The sequence below is a fragment of the Nicotiana tabacum genome, chromosome 1, assembly GCF_000715075.1.
Source record: "Nicotiana tabacum cultivar K326 chromosome 1, ASM71507v2, whole genome shotgun sequence".
NCBI classification, from domain to species: Eukaryota; Viridiplantae; Streptophyta; class Magnoliopsida; order Solanales; family Solanaceae; genus Nicotiana; species Nicotiana tabacum.
Window position 1 is genome coordinate 140723363 of NC_134080.1, and position 17767 is coordinate 140741129.

Below are 17767 nucleotides of genomic sequence, written 5' to 3' on the forward strand. Positions count from 1 at the left end.
GAACATGGGGATAGTGGAGACCAATGGGGTCGACTTTGTTGCTTTTCATTTATCTAGATCCGCCAAGGCTTGTTAGAGAGATTATTGTTTGGATAGACCAGCTGGGTCACTAGCTTTGACTTCTCAGCTATTTCTAGAGAAGTTTCTTCCTATCACTTAGAGGGAGAACTATCAGAGGCAGTTTGAGCGTCTCTAACAGGGTTCTGTGACTAATACTCAGTACGAGACCAGATTTATTGATTTGGCCCGTCATGCTCTTCTTATACTTCCCACAGAGAGAGAGAGTGAAGAGGTTCATTGAGGTTCATTGAGGGACTCGTTTAGCCTATTCGACTACAGTGGCTAAGGAGACGAGGATCGAGATTTCCTTTCAGGACGCGGCCAATGTGGTCAGGAGGGTTGAGATGGTTCTATCATAAAGAGGTTGTCAGTGGTCTGACAAGAGGCCTCGTCATTCAAGCAGATTCAGTGGTGCCTCATCTGGAAGCAGGGATTCATTTGGTAGAGGCCATCCTTCTAGGCCTTTTCAGTCAACACTTCAGGTTTCTCATGGTGCATTAGGTGGCCGTGGTTCTCATATGCAGTATTTTGATCAGCAGTCCTATAGTGCACCACCAGCTCGTATTAGTGCACCGCCGCTCCAGAGTTTTTGGGGTGGTCATTTAAGTCATCAGGGTCAGTAGTCTCAGTAGCCGAGGGATTGTTATACTTGTGGCGATACGGGGCATATTGCTAAGGTTCAGGCACCGAGTGTTCCACAGCCTGCTCAGTCTGCTAGAGGTGGAGGTAGAGGTGCTAGAGGTGGAGGTAGAGATGCTAGTGGTGGAGTTAGAGGCATTAGAGGAGGAGGTCAGACCGCTATAGGTGGAGGCCCGCCAGCAGCAGGCCGTCCCAGAGATGTAGTTCAGAGTGGTGGGGCCTAGCCCCGAAGTTACGCTCTTCGAGCCAGACCTGAGGCTGAGGCTTCCGATGCAGTTATCACAGGTACTGTTATGGTTTGTAGTAGAGATGCTTCAGTTCTATTTGATCCAGGATCTACATACTCCTATATGTCATCTTATTTTGCACCATATCTGGTCATGCCTAGTGATTCCTTGAGTGCTCCTGTATATATGTCTACACCGGTGGGTGATTCTATTGTGGTAGATCGTGCCCATCGTTCATGTATAGTTGTGATAGGGGGTCTTGAGACTCGTGTATATTTAATACATTCAGATATGGTTGATTTTGATGTCATATTGGGGATGGACTGGTTATCACCTTACCATGCTATCTTGGACTGTCATGCCAAGACTGTGACCTTAGCCTTGCCGGAGTGGCCTCGTTTAGAGTGGAGAGGGACTCCTGGTCATTCTATCCGTAGTGTTATTTCATATATGAAGGCTTGACGTAAGGTCGAGAAGGGGTGTTTGGCCTATTTGGCATATGTTCGTGATTATAGTGCTGAGGTGCCTTCTATGGATTCCGTGCATGTTGTTTGTGAGTTTCCTGAGGTTTATCCTTTAGACCTGCCGGGTATGCCACCCGACAGGGATATTGACTTCTGCATTGATTTAGCTCCAGGCACTCAACCCATTTCTATTCTGCCGTATCGTATGGCCCCGCCCTAGTTTAAAGAATTGAAGGAGCAGTTGCAAAACTTGCTTGATAAGGGATTTATTAGACCTTATGTCTTGCCTTGGGGTGCGCCAGTGTTGTTTATTAAGAAGAAGGACAGATCGATGACAATGTGTATAGATTACTAGTAGTTGAACAAGGTTACAATCAATAATAAATATCCATTACAGAGGGTTGATGATTTGTTTGATCATCTTTAGGGTGCCAAGGTATTTTTGAAGATTGACTTGAGATCTGGCTACCATCAGTTGAGGATTAGGGCATCCAATGTCCTTAAGACATCTTTCCGCACTCTGTACGTGCACTATGAGTTCTTGGTGATGTCAATTGGGTTGAAAAATGCCCAAGCAGCTTTCATGGTTTTGATGAACCGACTATTCAAGCCTTACCTGGATTCGTTCGTGATAGTCTTCATTGATGATATTTTGATTTATTCCCGCACCCGAGAGGAGCATGAGCAACATCTGAGAGTTATTCTTTAGATTTTGAGAGATAGTCAGTTGTATGCTAATGTGTACGGTGAAATTGGAGGACAAATTTCTCATGGGCAAATTGCTTCAGGAGGTCGCCTCGAAGGCTCGGGACCTCGAGCTGGTTACTTCCCTCAAGATCTGTCGATACCCAGCCAAGGATAACATCGGCCGAAACCCCGACGAATACGGGGAACCTCTGAAGAGTGCATGCAAAGTCGATCAAGTTTACCTAGGCAGCCTAGCATTAGCCTACATATACATTATGAAGCTAGTTATCTATCCCATCCCGTTTCCTTTATCACTCAACGTATCTTGTACTAATTTTGGACTCCCCCCTCTTATAAAAGGGGAGTCGTTAGCACTCTATAAAGGAGATCTCCAATTATTCTACACAAGACCAATAACATCTCTCTCTCCTTCTTCTCTCTAACTTACTCGCTCTTACTCGCTCGAGGACACTCTTTTCACTTATTACTTTCATACTTGTTCTTCATTTATTTCTTGGTATTGGCCATAAAGAGCCTTCTTTAATTATATTCTAACTGTTATCCCTTCCCCGGTTACCCCCGATAGCTCGAGCTCGAGCCGGATATCGACCCCGAGGCCCTTTATCGATCAGTCCGAAGCCCGGGCAACAAGCCCCTCGGTTTGATTACCGCCCTATTTTAGCTTGTAACTCATCGTTAAAATTTATACTCCTAGCGTCAACTACTCTAACAACTACATAAAAATAGATCACCTATTTTAGAGTCCCATTTACAAATTTCATTGTTGCTACCATTTTCACGGTAAATAGTTTGGCGCCCACTGTGGGGCTAAAAATAATAGTGATTATTTTCTTGCTAGTTTCATTACACAAGCACAAGTTATCTTTCACGTTTTTCTTGTTCAAGATCTTTGATTTCAGATCAAAATGTCTGGCTCGGTAAACAGAGTCGAGAACGACAACTTCAAAAACTATGGGAAAAATGGCGTGGCTATTCCGGGTGTCAACGCGCCACCACACAATCCCAATAACGCGCCTGGACCGATTCTAGCGGACTAGGATTCACAGGACGTACAACAGGTCAACGAAACCTCGCATACCGTTAGGAGTATACGACATGGCGACCGACAGGAAGCCCAAAAAACCCCAGCCCGGGAAGAAATAGAAGTTAGTCTTCATGTTATTTTTTGAAATGTTGCAGGAACAACAGTTGGCCATCTCTTAGTTACAAAAGCCATCCGAAAACTCCCAACACAGCAGCACCAGAAATAGCTCCCCCCGCCGAACAAGTTCCCGAAAGATCGAGGAATAACGGATCGGTAGCCGATCCCGCCATCGTGAAAATACTGGAGGACCTCACCAAAAGGATCAATTCAGGCGAGAAAATGATAGCGGCCAACGATAAGAAGGTCGAAACTTACAACTCTAGGGTCGACCAGATCCCAGGTACGCCCCCGGCCATCAAGGGCATGGATTTGAAGAAATTCATTCAAAGGCCATTCCCCGAGGAAGCGGCCCCGAATCCCATTCCGAAGAAGTTCAGAATGCCGGAACTCCCTAAATACAATGAGACCACTGACGCTAATAAATAGGTTATTAACTACACCTGCGCGTAAAAGGCAACGATATAAAGAATGACGAGATTAAGTCTGTATTGTTGAAAAATATCGGAGAAACACTCTCGAATGTGGTATCACAACATGGCTCCTAATTCCATAGATTCATTCGCCATGCTAGTAGACTCCTTCGTAAAGGCACATGTCGGAGCCATCAAGGTAGCGACAAGAAAATCCGACGTTTCAAAATCAAGCAAAGAGAGAACAAGATGCTACGAGAATTTGTGTCTCGCTTTCAGATGGAATGGATGGAGCTATCACCAGTCTCCGACGACTGGGCAGTGTAGACCTTCACCCAAGGCCTGAACGGCGAAGCTCGGCGACTTCAAAACTGCTAAAACAGAACCTGATCGAGTATCCAGCCGTGACCTGGTCGGACATCCACCCGGTATCAATCGAAGATCAAAGGACGAGGATGACCAGCTGGGAGCCCCTTCGGGCTCAGTATACCCAAAGAGGCTCCTAGCAAAGGAGCCGAAACCAAACAAAGAAAGGTATCAACCATACCTCGAGGATAGGAGGAACGCCCCAAAGCGTAACCTACCTCACAATGATCGGAGAATGGATCGAGTACATGACCCCCGAGGGCTCCTCAACAGAACCAGGTTCGATCGAAACACAATGCCAAAGGGTGCGCCCACCTATCATAATACAACTTCAACGTCGATGTGTCAGACATCGTGCTCGCCATCAGTAATGTATGCGGCAAAATCAGAGGATTTGATTTCTCGCTATCAAGCCACTTCGTAAGAATGCCTCAAGACCCCGAGGACGTGAAACCACAACCGAGTTCCCTCCCTCGGGGCTCGTTGGGGCCCGACTCGAAGAAGACAAAGGACGAGGCTAGAATAGAAGGGGAAGTTCCCTAGGCACACGGCTAAGTGTGACAGGGCCGTCCTATCCAGAGCCTTCGCTGAAGCATGGCGTCTAGCTGTCAAATCTACAAACTTTACAATTAATGCCCATGTACTATAGTCGGGTTCCCCTCCTATATAAAGGGAACCCACACTACCTTGTAAAGGGCTGATGTTGCTCCATTTATTTCTCCATAACATCAATAATATCTCTCTCTCTCTCTCTTTTCTCACTAACTAGCTTGCTCTCATTGGCTCGAGGCCACTTTAGAATTTATCGCTTTCTTACTTATTCTTTATTTATCGCTTGGCCTAGGCCATATAGAGCTTTGTTTGATCATAACCTAACTATTATCCCATTCCAGACTATCCCTGATAGCTCGAGCTCGACCCGGATATCGACCCCGAGGTCCCCCATCGACCAGTCCTATACCCGGGCAGCAGGCTCTCGGTTTGATTGTTGCTTCATTTTAGCTTGCATTTCATTATTAAACTTCATATTCCTAGCATCATCTGCTCTAACAACTAGCATAAAAATAGGTCATGTATTTTAGGAATCCCATTTACAAATTTAATTGTTGTTACCATTTTCACAGTAAATAGTTTGGCACCCACCGTGGGGCTAAAAATAATTGTGATTATTTTCTTGCTGGTTTCATTGATCAAAGCAAATTATCTTTCACACTTTTTCTTGTCCAAGATCCCTTGATTTTAGGTCAAAATGTCTGGCTCGACAAATAGGGTTGAGAACAACTACCTCCAAAATCACAGCGACAATGGTGTGGCTTCTCAGGTCGTTGGCGCGACCCTGATATCGTATCCAGGCCGATTCCAGCAAACGCGGGTTTGCAATACGCGCAGCAAGTTGATGAAACCTCGTGCACCGATGGGATCATACAGAATATCGGTCGACAGGAAGCCCAAAAAACCCCGGTTCGAGAAGCACATGAAGTGAGTCTTCACGATATTTTTCAAATGTTGCAGGCACAGCAGTTGGCTATCGCTCAGTTGCAAAGCCACCCGGAGACTCCCAGTACAGCAGCGCCGGAAACAGTTTCCCCCACCAAACAAGTATCCGAGAGATCAAGCAACAACGGATTGGTAACCAACCCTGCCATAGCAAAGTTGCTCGGGGATCTCTCCAAAAGGATCGAGTGAGGTTCGTGGAAGTTCATGCAACGGCCATCCCCCGAGGAAGCGGTCCCGAAACCTATTTCAAAGAAGTACGGAATGCCATAATTCCCTAAGTACAACGGCACCTCAGATCTCGACGATCACATCACTGCTTGTACGTGCGCGGGAAGAGGCAAGGACCATGAGATGATGAGTTCGAGCTAGTCTTGTTGAAGAGATTTGGGGAAACACTCTCAAAGGGAACCATGGTGTGGCATCATGGACTAACACCTGACCTCGCAAACTCGCTTACCACACCGGCAGATTCCTCCATAGAAACACACGACGATGCCATCGAAGCAGCGACGAGAGAGCCCGACACATCCAGGGCCGAACAAAGGGAGAGTGAAGCGCCACGGGAATTCGCACCTCATTCCTTGATATAACAAACGCGATTGCCCCCGGTCTCGGATGACTGGGCAGCACAGGCCTTTTCCAAAAGCCTAAACAAACCAAGCCCAACGATTTCAGGGCAGTTCAAACGAAACTTGGTTGAGTACCCAGCCAAGATCTGGTCGGATGCCCGTACCCGGCACCAGTCGCGAATCAGGGTCATGGACAACCATCCAGGCACCTCATCGGGTTCAGTGTACCCAAGCAGGTTCTCGGCAAAGAAAATAATGCCAAACAGAGGGAGGTACCATCCGTACGTCGCGGATAGGAGGAACACACCGAGACACAATCTACCTCGCAACGATTGGAAAATGGCCCGAGGGCAACATCCTCGAGGAATTTTCAACAGAGACAGATTCGACGAGGCATGGCCCACAGGGGCACCTAGCCCATTAGAGTATGATTTCAACATTGCTATACCAAACATCGTGTTCACCTTAAGCGAAACCAGGGACGCCAAACGGCTCAGACCTATTAGACCGAATCCCCCTCAAAGGAACCATAACCTGACACAGGAACCGCATGGCGCGTGCGACCACAGGGTCGAAAATGGCCACTAGCTTAGGAGGAAAATAGCCTTGCTACTCAATAAAAATCATCACCGAGTACTATCGAGCGATCAGGCTCGAACCCAGCCCCCAGGGAGGAAGGCAACCAGGAAGAACGAAGCAAATAATCCGCAACGTATTGCCACGATAGTGGAGGAACAGGAGCACCCTCCAATACTCATAAAGCGGAAAGTAAAAATGCTCGTTACCAGGAAAAGACGGCTCCGGGGATACATTCTTGAGGACGCCCTTATATCCAGCAAAAAATATGCTGTGACTTCGCCTCGTCCTCACACTAACGCATTGGTAACCTTCTCCTTATTTGATCTATTTCAAATAAAGGATGTGTTCATGAATTCAGGTGGTTCGATCAACACATCAATATTGTCGGGCCGAGGTTAATATTGCGACTCGGACCGCTGGGTAAAAACACGACCACCTCTCGAATCATTAACAAATTCCAGATGGCGATCGCTACAACAAGGAGAAAGACCATTCTCTCGATACCGCACGACTTGCTCAGTTGGGAACGCCGAGTCCCTTACCATCAAAGGAGGCGCAAAGCATGGACACTTTATTCAGACAACCACAAGCGCACACACAAAGACAGAGCTGCCCCTACTTCGCCCGAAGGATGAAATTCCATGCAAGGGACGAAATTAAAACCGTGAGAGAAAAGCAATACACAGCAAGAGGAAATTCCTCATCATATGACGCATCGCCGACATCGATACCTCCACTCTCGAAAGGATGAAAGGGTAAGCGAACTACATCTTCGGCCATGTCCGATTAAGCACGGCGGAGGTCCGTACTAGAATCCACGCACCGAAACAATAGGAACCTATCAAACCCCGGAACATCGCGTACACACACGCGGTAAAGAAAAACTACCTCCTTCCTTCATTATTTTTTTACTAACATGTATGCAGACATCTGGCTAGGACATTCGAAAGTGCTAGCTCTACCCAAGGATCCCAAGGCCTTAACAAGACGTGTCGCACTCTTTCCCCTCGGCCGGACATCCGCCCCAAAGAGGGTCCCATCAGTGAGTTTCTTAGTGGAGCAGCGTACCCCTTAAGGAGGACCCGACAAGATCGTAAGCCTTCCTTCTGCAATCAAACGGTGGAGGACATCCCCCTCTCTGAAAGCTACGACCGCTTAAAAGGGCCAGGGAATGACAGATCGAGTTTTAATAGGGAATCATGTATCAGACCAAATGGTCCAAGGATCCGCGCCCGTGCGGGCGGAGTTCACAACAACGAAATGATATGTATTTACTCCAAGCAATAAAAGAATATCATTCAGCATATCATACTCCGAAAGAGGAAATTTCAGTATACTCTCGACAAGGATCCCTCTACCGAATGCATCCCGAAGTACTCGGAGACCTGACGTCGACAATTTGGCGTTCGCACGACCCCAAGGTCGAAACTCCAGGTTCATAATGCCCCAGCAAGGTAACTCGAGCTCACTAATGACGGCCTTCAAGCTCAACCAAACTCGATGACTCGGAGACTGTCGCCAATTGCCTTACTCTGGGAAACCCGAGGCCGTAAGACCCCGTGCGGGCAGACTCGGTATAACCAGATCTATTCTACATAGCAACACAAACTGTAAGACCTCAACAAGCATGACAAAACTGTAAGACCTAAACAGGCATGACAAACTGTAAGACCTCAATAGGCACGAACAATTTTGTAAGACCTACTACAGGCATAAAACTGAAAATCCCAAAGTTTAGGCTATACGTTGCATTTGTAAGAATCCAAAAAGGGCATACCCTTGGTATATATGCCTAAACTATCACTCGGGATCAAAAATGGCTCCGACCAAACATATATGACTACGGTCAAAATGGCTGATTCAGCCAAAATAACACAACTCGGGGACGCCCGACTGTCGCTAAACAAAATCGAAGGCCATTACTTCGAATATACTTCGGAAAGAATCGGTTAGAACAGGCTTCCCTCAACAGGCAAACGAGCTTCGACCATGTCAGCTCCAAATCACAAGGCTTCGACCTACTCAGCCTACGAGCTAAGAACCTTCCGAGGTGCTCAAACATCGCCGATAATGACTTGAAATCGAGGTTCTTCTCGAACCGACGATGGGTCAGGAAAAATTATTTCAAAAAGACCTTAAAGAGAGGAATACAAAGCCTACAAAATGCCTACGGGCAAAAGCGTAAGAGCTATTGTTGCCAGCTAAATAAGCATCCGGGCCGCACACTAAAAGGTCTCAATGACCAAACAGCGTAAGAGCCATTGTCGCTAGCTTGAAAATTGACAACTTGAGGATTAAAATGAGCTCGAGTCATAACCCTATTAGGAGACCGAATCCAAAATAGTTAACTATTCAAGCCTCTGGGCCGTATATTAAAAGGTCTCAATGACCAAATAGCGTAAGATCCATTGTTGCCAGCTTGAAAATTGAAAAAACTTGAGGATCAATTGAAGCTTGAGTCGCAACGCGACTCGGAGACTGGACCCAAAATATTTGAAACAACAAACAACTAAGGGCAAGAAATAGAACCATCGTCATCCGCCCATGCATGCATGAAAAACTTGAGGGTCAATTGAAGCTCGAGGCGCAACACGACTCGGAGACTGAACCCAAAATAGTGGAAGCAACAAACGCCCAAGGGCGAGAAATAAAAACGATTATCATCCGCTCATGCATGCATAGGAGATTGGGAGGTCTGGTAAGCTCGAGTCAAGGCCGTGCTCAAAGATTGAGCCTAAACAGCTGGGCAAAACACAGAGGCCCCAACGCCTACTTACAACAAAAGTCGCACTTAAAAGCCTCCAGGTCTGCCTAATTAGCTGCGGACCCATGAGGTTCCCGTAAAATACCAAAACCTGGCTGCCTGGTCAAAAGCAATGCAGAAACGGATACGAAAGAGATAAAGCTTCAAGTTTTCTCTTATTTTATATACGCAAAATGCGCGCTCTACATCTACAAACTTGCTCTACAGATATCAAATACAAAATTGAAAAACGATGGAATCTACGCTCCGCTACAAAAGGCTATGGCTTGCCAACCCCAGATTCGCTCTCTGTGACGGCTGCAAGAAGTAACCGAGTAGCACGCTCGTTCGCCCTTGCGCGAGCCAATTCCTCCGAGAGAACGAAGCCCCTAGTGCTGATCTCCTCGAGTACCTCTCTGCGGGATCTATAATGAACATACTCTTCGATCCTCTTCCCACAATCGAAGGACCGCTTCAACTCGGCCTAGTCATCAGCAACATCTTTCACATGAATCGCCATCTCCTGATCAGCACTGGCTCAACTCAATGATGCTTCAGCCCGAGCATCAGTTATCTCAGCCCTGACCTTTAAGAGATCGGTCTCGAGCATCACGATCATATCTACTTGAACTGAAGCATCATCACGAGCCAAACGATGTTGGACCTCAAAGGTGGGAACCTTGGCTGAGGCGCTTTTCTCCTCGAAAGCTTGAGCTTGCACCTGAACCCACCGCAAGTAATCCTGACGCGGGCGGCTTCGCCCAAGAGGTATTCGAAAGCCTCCGTCTTTTTCTCCAGCTGAGATGGGAAAAAAGGTAACCTTAAGGGTCAAAAGGAGCGAAGCGCGTACTACGAAAGGTTACCTGCTCCATCAAGTAGCTCACGTAATTCGAGCTCTGGTATGCCTCATATCGCCAATACATCAACTCAACCTCTTTCTCCTCGCTAAGGAGCATAAAGGACTCACCCTCATCCAGAGCTTCCCGAAGCCTGGCCCCTTGACTGAACAGTTCAGATCTGAGCCTATCAAAGGCCTGCAAAAGAAAAACTTGATAAAGAACGGAAGATGCGAAATACCGGGATGACTGCGCCGAAAACTCACCATCAAGTGAAGCCGGCGGACTTCCTCGAAGGCGGAGCACACTCCTATTGGTCCTTGCCCTCTGGCCCTGGGAGAACCAACTTCGGGCAAAGCATATTCACTCGGGGGAACCACCATCCTGGAATTAGACACTTTGGGAATAGTAGGCTCGGGCGATGCCCCCTCTTCGAAGGTACGGGCCCGTTGAGCCCCATTAAAAGCTCCACCACACTACGGGTACAAATCCCATTTATCGCCATCGTCCCTCAGCTCGTACGTCGATGACTCCTTCCCCACTTTGGAAGAGCACTGCCTCATCCCAAGGAACCGCCCGATACCTACAACGACAAAGCCGGTACAAAAGAAAGGGGAAAATGTCATCTCAAATATACAAAGGCCAAGGCAAAGGCAGCGTGTGCGCATACCTTGATATCTCGCTCCCTATATGATACAGAATACAGTTCGCCACCTATGCTCGTCGCAGGTCGAATGGATCAAAAACCTTTGGACCTAGTGGGCAGATCGACAACTTTTCCCTGCGTCCATAAAGTTTCTACAAAAGGGAGAAGAACAATTGCTCAATTGATTTTTCGCTATAAGCAAAATCTGAGAAATCGCCAGACACTCGACTCACGTGCGTAATTCCATCCCTCGGGAAATGGCATAAGCTCTACGGGGATGATGTCAGCCGTCCATACCCGGACAAATCGACTGGCCCACTCCTGATCCCCATCTTCTTCATCGTCGATGACCAAAGGCGTGGATGAACGGTACTACAGGGTTAGCAGGCCCCGGTGATGGAAGGGCCGGTACAACCTAATGAGGTGACTGAGCGTGAATTTAAGCCTAGCCTTCTCCGCAAAGGACTTTATCATCAGCACCACTTGCCAAAATGACGGATGTATCTGAGCCAAAGTAACCCGATACTTCAAGAAAAAATCAAGCACGACCCTATCAATGGGGCCAAATGCGAAAGGATATAGGTATACGCTCAAGAATCCATCAGCAGAATTCGTAGTACTCTCATCCGGGGAAAGCCCCTGCAACATTACCCATTCGCTCCATCCGCAGTATCTCCTCACCATCTCCAGATGTTCTTCTTTTATCAAAGACACGGTCTTTAGAGCAAACTCCCGCAGATCTTGAGTGTCGGGAGTGACACTCCCCACTCCTTGCCGGGCCGGCACTGAAGTAGTTGCCATGGCTATGGTAGAATTGACAAACTAAAGCAAGAACATGCGCCAACACCTTTTTGCGCCTGAATAAATGAAGAACCCTACGCTAAGGCGGAAGGGTAACTATCTAAAATAGGGAGGCCTTTTGAAGAAGCCGAAGACGCCCCACACATATGCGGGAAACAGCGACGATTCACCTATCCGGAGTGAGCCCCGTGGAGCCAACAACCTCGATATAGATCGATGGGGTAATACCCGACCCCAGAGGCATCCGCCGACGAGAAGCCAGGACTCAAGGAGTCAACCGTATTGTCTCTAGTTTCGATACAACATCCGATCAACCTCGAGGATCTCCGCCAAAAAAGAAGTCGAGATTCAGGAAACTTTCAACGCCATCACTCAACTCAAGGCGGTACCCGATCTCATGGTTTCCTTTTCTAAAAAGAAAAATAAGCATGCGAAGCTCCGATCACGAAGGATCCAGGAAGGCTCGAGATAGTGCCTGGGTACAGGAAACCTCTCAACAGAAATCTATCTCTTACGCTTTAAAAAGCTATCTGCATCAAGTTCAAAACACAGCCCCAGGTACCCAAAGCTGATCGTCGCTCAAGTTACCGCTCTCGAAAGCTCCAAAACATTGCGTACTATCTCCATGCAACTCGAAGGGCCCGATAGCCCGAATCTATCAGATCAATTCAGGCTTGGTACGAGGTACGACGAGGGGCTCGAAAAAGAGCCATGTCAATCAGCAGAGGATCGGAAAGAACGCTCGCATCCGAGTTATATATCAGCGGTCAACAACAAAGGAAAACATTCGAAGACCTCAAAGGGCACAAGAGCATGCAATAAAAAGGCAAGAATCCAAAACAAAAGTCAAGGAAGTATATTCATATTCATAAATATCCATATATAACGGCCCTCGAGGGGTCCTTACATACAATTACAAAAGCCTACAGAGGATCTCTACACCAAAAATGGAGGAACGGAAGGATGTACATGTGATGAAACCCGAGATCTCGGTCCATCCTAAAAAATCCATCTCCGGTATCAACATCCTCAAGCGCCGCCCCCTCGAGCACGCATCCTCGAGGGCGATTCCTTTTACCGCCGCTTCCTCTAGGTTCCCAACTCAATCCCCCCGGGGGGTCCCCGCTGGGGAAAAAGATGAAGAAGAGGAAAAGGAGGGGATGCAGAGGAGACAGAGAATAGAGACATGACCCACCAAAGCCAAAGGTTGAAGATTCGGCGGGCCCCAGCCTCAACAACCGGTAGTGCCAATTTATCCCTTGGTAAAGGAAAAACCCAAGGGATGAAGTGTCGCACCAGGCCCAGGTAGAAGAGTGAGCAGCGATGCATAGTCCGAATGACTTCCCCCGAATTAGTGAATTAGACAGGATTCCTTTGTCCAGACTAAAAAGTGGTGGGTCAATTTTCAGAAATTTCATCGTAAATGTGAAATACTTATATAAATAAAAATGCGGGAGAGATAAAAAAGATGCAGGGTCGTTTGTCTGCTTGGCTAGTCAAGCATGGGCTAATTCATAGATCTTTGGGCTTTGATTACCAAGGAATAGAGACTTTACAAATAAAGCCCGAGGATTGGCATTCCATTGCTGTCATTTTTTATGTATATGGGTACAACTATCTCCGCTCTCAATGTGCCTATGATGTAGCGCCTGGCGGGCTGTTAGCTAGTGTGTATCATCTTACGAGAATAGAGGATGGTGTGGATCAACCAGAGGAGGTATGCATAAAAGTATTTGCCTCCAGGAGGAATCCTAGAATTCCGTCTGTTTTCTGGGTTTGGAAAAGTGTGGATTTTCAAGAACGAGAATCATATGATATGTTGGGAATCTCTTATGATAATCATCCACGCTTGAAACGTATCTTAATGCCTGAAAGTTGGATAGGATGGCCCTTACGTAAGGATTATATTGCCCCCAATTTTTATGAAATACAAGATGCTCATTGAATGATAAGAAAGCTATTTCCACTTAGACAATTTCAGATATTCAAGGATTGCACGTTCTGTTCTAGATTAAGCAGGTCTAATTTAGGGAATTATCGATAGGCTAACAAAAAAAGACAATTAGGGATTCATTGGAATTCTCACATTTATTTGGAAGATACTTATTTCGGATGGGTCACACCAATAGGATGAACCAAATGAGTTCTGCATCATGAACTTTGTACTGCGCACATTACTTAGATGGGTTCTAGAAAGGCATATAGGAAGGAATGGAGAAATCCGGAATGAAGAAATCGAATATGAAAGAAAAGACAAAGAAATGAGAGAATATCGGATTCTATTTCTTTGGATCTGAGCTGAATCTTGTCTATTTCAACCCCCTAGATTCGGATTCGACTTTTGAGCCTTTCAACAATTAACCAATTGAACCTTTCGAATATGTATTACGTATTCAAATTCGGTTGAACGAGAGGAGAAAAAAAGAGGAGATAGAATCCAATTCTTTTAGATACTTTATCTAAGAAACTCTACCCATCTAGAACATAGATGGGGTATATCTCGCCAAACTGGATAAAGCTATTATTCTAATCTAGACTCTAAAAGAATATGTATGTTGATTCATATCAATTAATTAGAAATTAATTCGAGGGAAGAGAGACCCATACAAATTAATCATGTGCCAGGAACCAGATTTGAACTGGTGACACGAGGATTTTCAGTCCTCTGCTCTACCAACTGAGCTATCCCGGCTATTCCCAATGTAGTATCCTCATTTTATTAGAGAACTGGGGTCTATGTCAATTACAAGGACAAAAGTAGATTAAAAATTTTCTCAAAGCCGGGGAATTTCTTCGATCTTCAAAAAGATGACTTTGTAAGTTTCAGTATGAGTAATGATATTGATAGGGAATCATTCAACTAGGGATTCCTTGCTCAAAGACGTTCATTTCTATGTGTATCATATATATCACAAGACTTGTGATAAGAGAAAGCCATTTACGCTCAAATCCATTTCTAAAAGAATAGAGTGAATGAGAAAGATAAGGAATTTGGAACCGCTAAGGAAAGGGGGTCGGATAAATAGTTGGGGAGTGAAATAGTCTTTTTGGGGATAGAGGGACTTGAACCCTCACGATTTTTAAAGTCGACGGATTTTCCTCTTACGATAAATTTCATTGTTGCCGGTATTGACATGTAGAACGGGACTCTATCTTTATTCTCGTCCGATTAATCAGTTCTTCAAAAGATCTATCAGACTATGGAGTGAATGGTTTGATCAATGAATATTCGATTCTTTCTTCAATGTAGAATCGATTCACACCAATTCTTCTATTTTTTATAGAAAAAATACAGATTCGGGTCATCATTAATCATTTGATTTTGATATAGTATTCAATACGTATGTATATACGTTTATCCTTCACTTCATTCTTTTTCTTTCTGAAGTTTCGATGTAAAGATTCCTCTACCAACGCATTTAACTCCATTTGTTAGAATAGCTTCCATTGAGTCTCTGCACCTATCCTTTTTTTCTGAACCTTTGTTTGTTTTCGGAAAACAGGATTTGGCTCAGGATTGCCCATTTTTGTTAATTCCAGGGTTTCTCTGAATTTGAAAGTGATCACTTAGTAAGTTTCCATACCAAGGCTCAATCCAATTAAGTCCGTAGCGTCTACCGATTTCGCCATATCCCCCTTTCTTTTTGAGATTAGGATCTCGTTGTGATGTCATTCCTTTTTCTTTTTCTTTCATTTATACTGGAACCATTGAATTCATTAGATACCGATTCCTATCTCGAAAACGTGTTTTCTCCTCTTTGATTTTCTTAACTATCTTCTATAGGAGACCTTTTTTTGTCCAATCAAAAATGATTTTATCATTTCGGAATCCGCAATTCAATATAGATGGATATATACCCCATCTATATGTCTCTCTTCCTGCCATTTTGCCATTCAATTTGGAATACTTGAACGGTCGATTCTTTTTTTTATCTTCACTTTCGCCTGAAAGCGGAGGAATGTCTCATTAGTTATAACTAACCATTCCATTAAACAATTAGAATTTGAAATAAATATAGAATGAGAGATATATATGATATAGAATAAAATATAGAACTGTAATAAAAAATCAAAAGGATTTCAAATGACAAAAAAAGAAATGAAAAAGAACATTTACCATTCAAATGGAAAATGAAAAAAAAGAATATTAACAATATTTACAATCACTATTTAATAATATTAGTATTAGAATTGTTATTAGAATTGTGATAAATCGAAATTCTATATCGCTATATTAATCCTTATGTTCTAGAATATTCAATATAATATTGAATAGTTAATAACTAAGATTCCAATTCCAATAGTTTAGTCAATTACTATGCATATAAGATTTCTGTTATGTGGGCCCGCTTAGCTCAGAGGTTAGAGCATCGCATTTGTAATGCGATGGTCATCGGTTCGATTCCGATAGCCGGCTTTTCCCTATTCTTTTTTTTATTCCATTTTTTAGATGATTGATAATGTTCCTTTGAAATCAAAGAATATTGAAATAGCGCCTTCTTCCTTTTCCAAAAGCTATCAATTTATTATAGGAACTTCCAATTATGTCGGGAAAGGATTATATATATAATAGAAGGGGGTCTGTATATTTATCCAATTCATCCCATTCTTCTTTTCTTTATAGTAATAGTACAAGTACACTATTTCAGTAAACTTCGCTTCATTTAGTTCAGTTTAGTTTTAGTTTAGGTTTATTCTGTAAAATAAAATTCAATAAAAAATAAAATAAATAGAAATAAGAATTAATTCGAAATACTAAATAAGAAATAAGAATAAGGAGTCTTTATGTCGCGTTACCGAGGACCTCGTTTCAAAAAAATACGCCGCCTGGGGGCTTTACCAGGACTAACTAATAAAAAGCCTAGGAACGGAAGTGATCTTAGAAACCAATCGCGTTCCGGGAAAAAATCTCAATATCGTATTCGTCTAGAAGAAAAACAAAAATTGCGTTTTCATTATGGTCTTACAGAACGACAATTACTTAAATACGTTCGTATCGCCAGAAAAGCCAAGGGGTCAACAGGTCAAGTTTTACTACAATTACTTGAAATGCGTTTGGATAACATCCTTTTTCGATTGGGTATGGCTTCAACTATTCCCGCAGCCCGTCAATTAGTTAACCATCGACATATTTTAGTTAATGGTCGTATAGTAGATATACCGAGTTATCGCTGCAAACCCCGAGATATTATTACGGCAAAGGATGAACAAAAATCCAGAGCTCTGATTCAAATTTCTCTCGATTCATCCCCTCATGAGGAATTACCAAACCATTTGACCCTTCACCCATTCCAATATAAAGGATTAGTCAATCAAATAATAGATAGTAAATGGGTCGGTTTGAAAATAAATGAATTGCTAGTCGTAGAATATTATTCTCGTCAGACTTAAACCTCAGACTGAAACCGAGGGTTCGGAAAATTTTCTTCCCTTTAGGCGAAGTAAATTAACCTAAGGTTAAGTAAGATAAATCCGAGTTTGATCTGGATTTCCCCCATTTTTGTATCATAGACCAAGGATCTATTTTCATTCCTTGTCTACTCTTTTCTTTCCAGTATTTTGATTATTATTATTTTTTAGTATTCTATTTTACGCGTCACAGCAATTAGGAATTGAGAATCTATATCTTTAGATCAAAGAAGGGTCTAGCTGTTGGAATAATGGTATCCATTGCTATTTGAGCCCTTGTTGTTAGTAAAATTGGTGAATTAAGCGAAGGTACGGAAAGAGAGGGATTCGAACCCTCGGTAAACAAAAGCCTACATAGCAGTTCCAATGCTACGCCTTCAACCACTCGGCCATCTCTCCTACATAACGATTATGACCCAAAAACCGAGTGAATAGCGAGTCAGTCATAATCCATATTCCATTATTGGATAGGTATGATCAATCCATTTTAACTGAAAATTTTTCATCAAAGTCAAAGCAAAGAACGATTTTTCTTTCCTTCGAGGCTCCGGGATAAAGATACAATTTTGCGTAAAAATTGTGAAAAAAAAATTCGATTCATGTTTGCAAAAACAACGTTCCCTTCTTTTTCTTTTTCTGATATTTTTATAACGGATTAATTCAATGAAT

General features: G+C 44.0%; 3 non-coding genes across 3 annotated transcripts; 1 reads left to right on the plus strand and 2 right to left on the minus strand.

Annotated features, from left to right (window-relative positions):
• Positions 1-14308: 14308 nt before the first annotated feature.
• TRNAF-GAA (transfer RNA phenylalanine (anticodon GAA)) lies at positions 14309-14381 on the minus strand. The gene has a single exon. It is a non-coding gene; the product is annotated as a tRNA-Phe (tRNA).
• Positions 14382-16033: 1652 nt separating this feature from the next.
• Positions 16034-16106, plus strand: TRNAT-UGU (transfer RNA threonine (anticodon UGU)). Its single transcript has one exon. It is a non-coding gene; the product is annotated as a tRNA-Thr (tRNA).
• Positions 16107-17410: 1304 nt separating this feature from the next.
• On the minus strand, positions 17411-17497 carry TRNAS-GGA (transfer RNA serine (anticodon GGA)). The gene has a single exon. It is a non-coding gene; the product is annotated as a tRNA-Ser (tRNA).
• Positions 17498-17767: the final 270 nt, after the last annotated feature.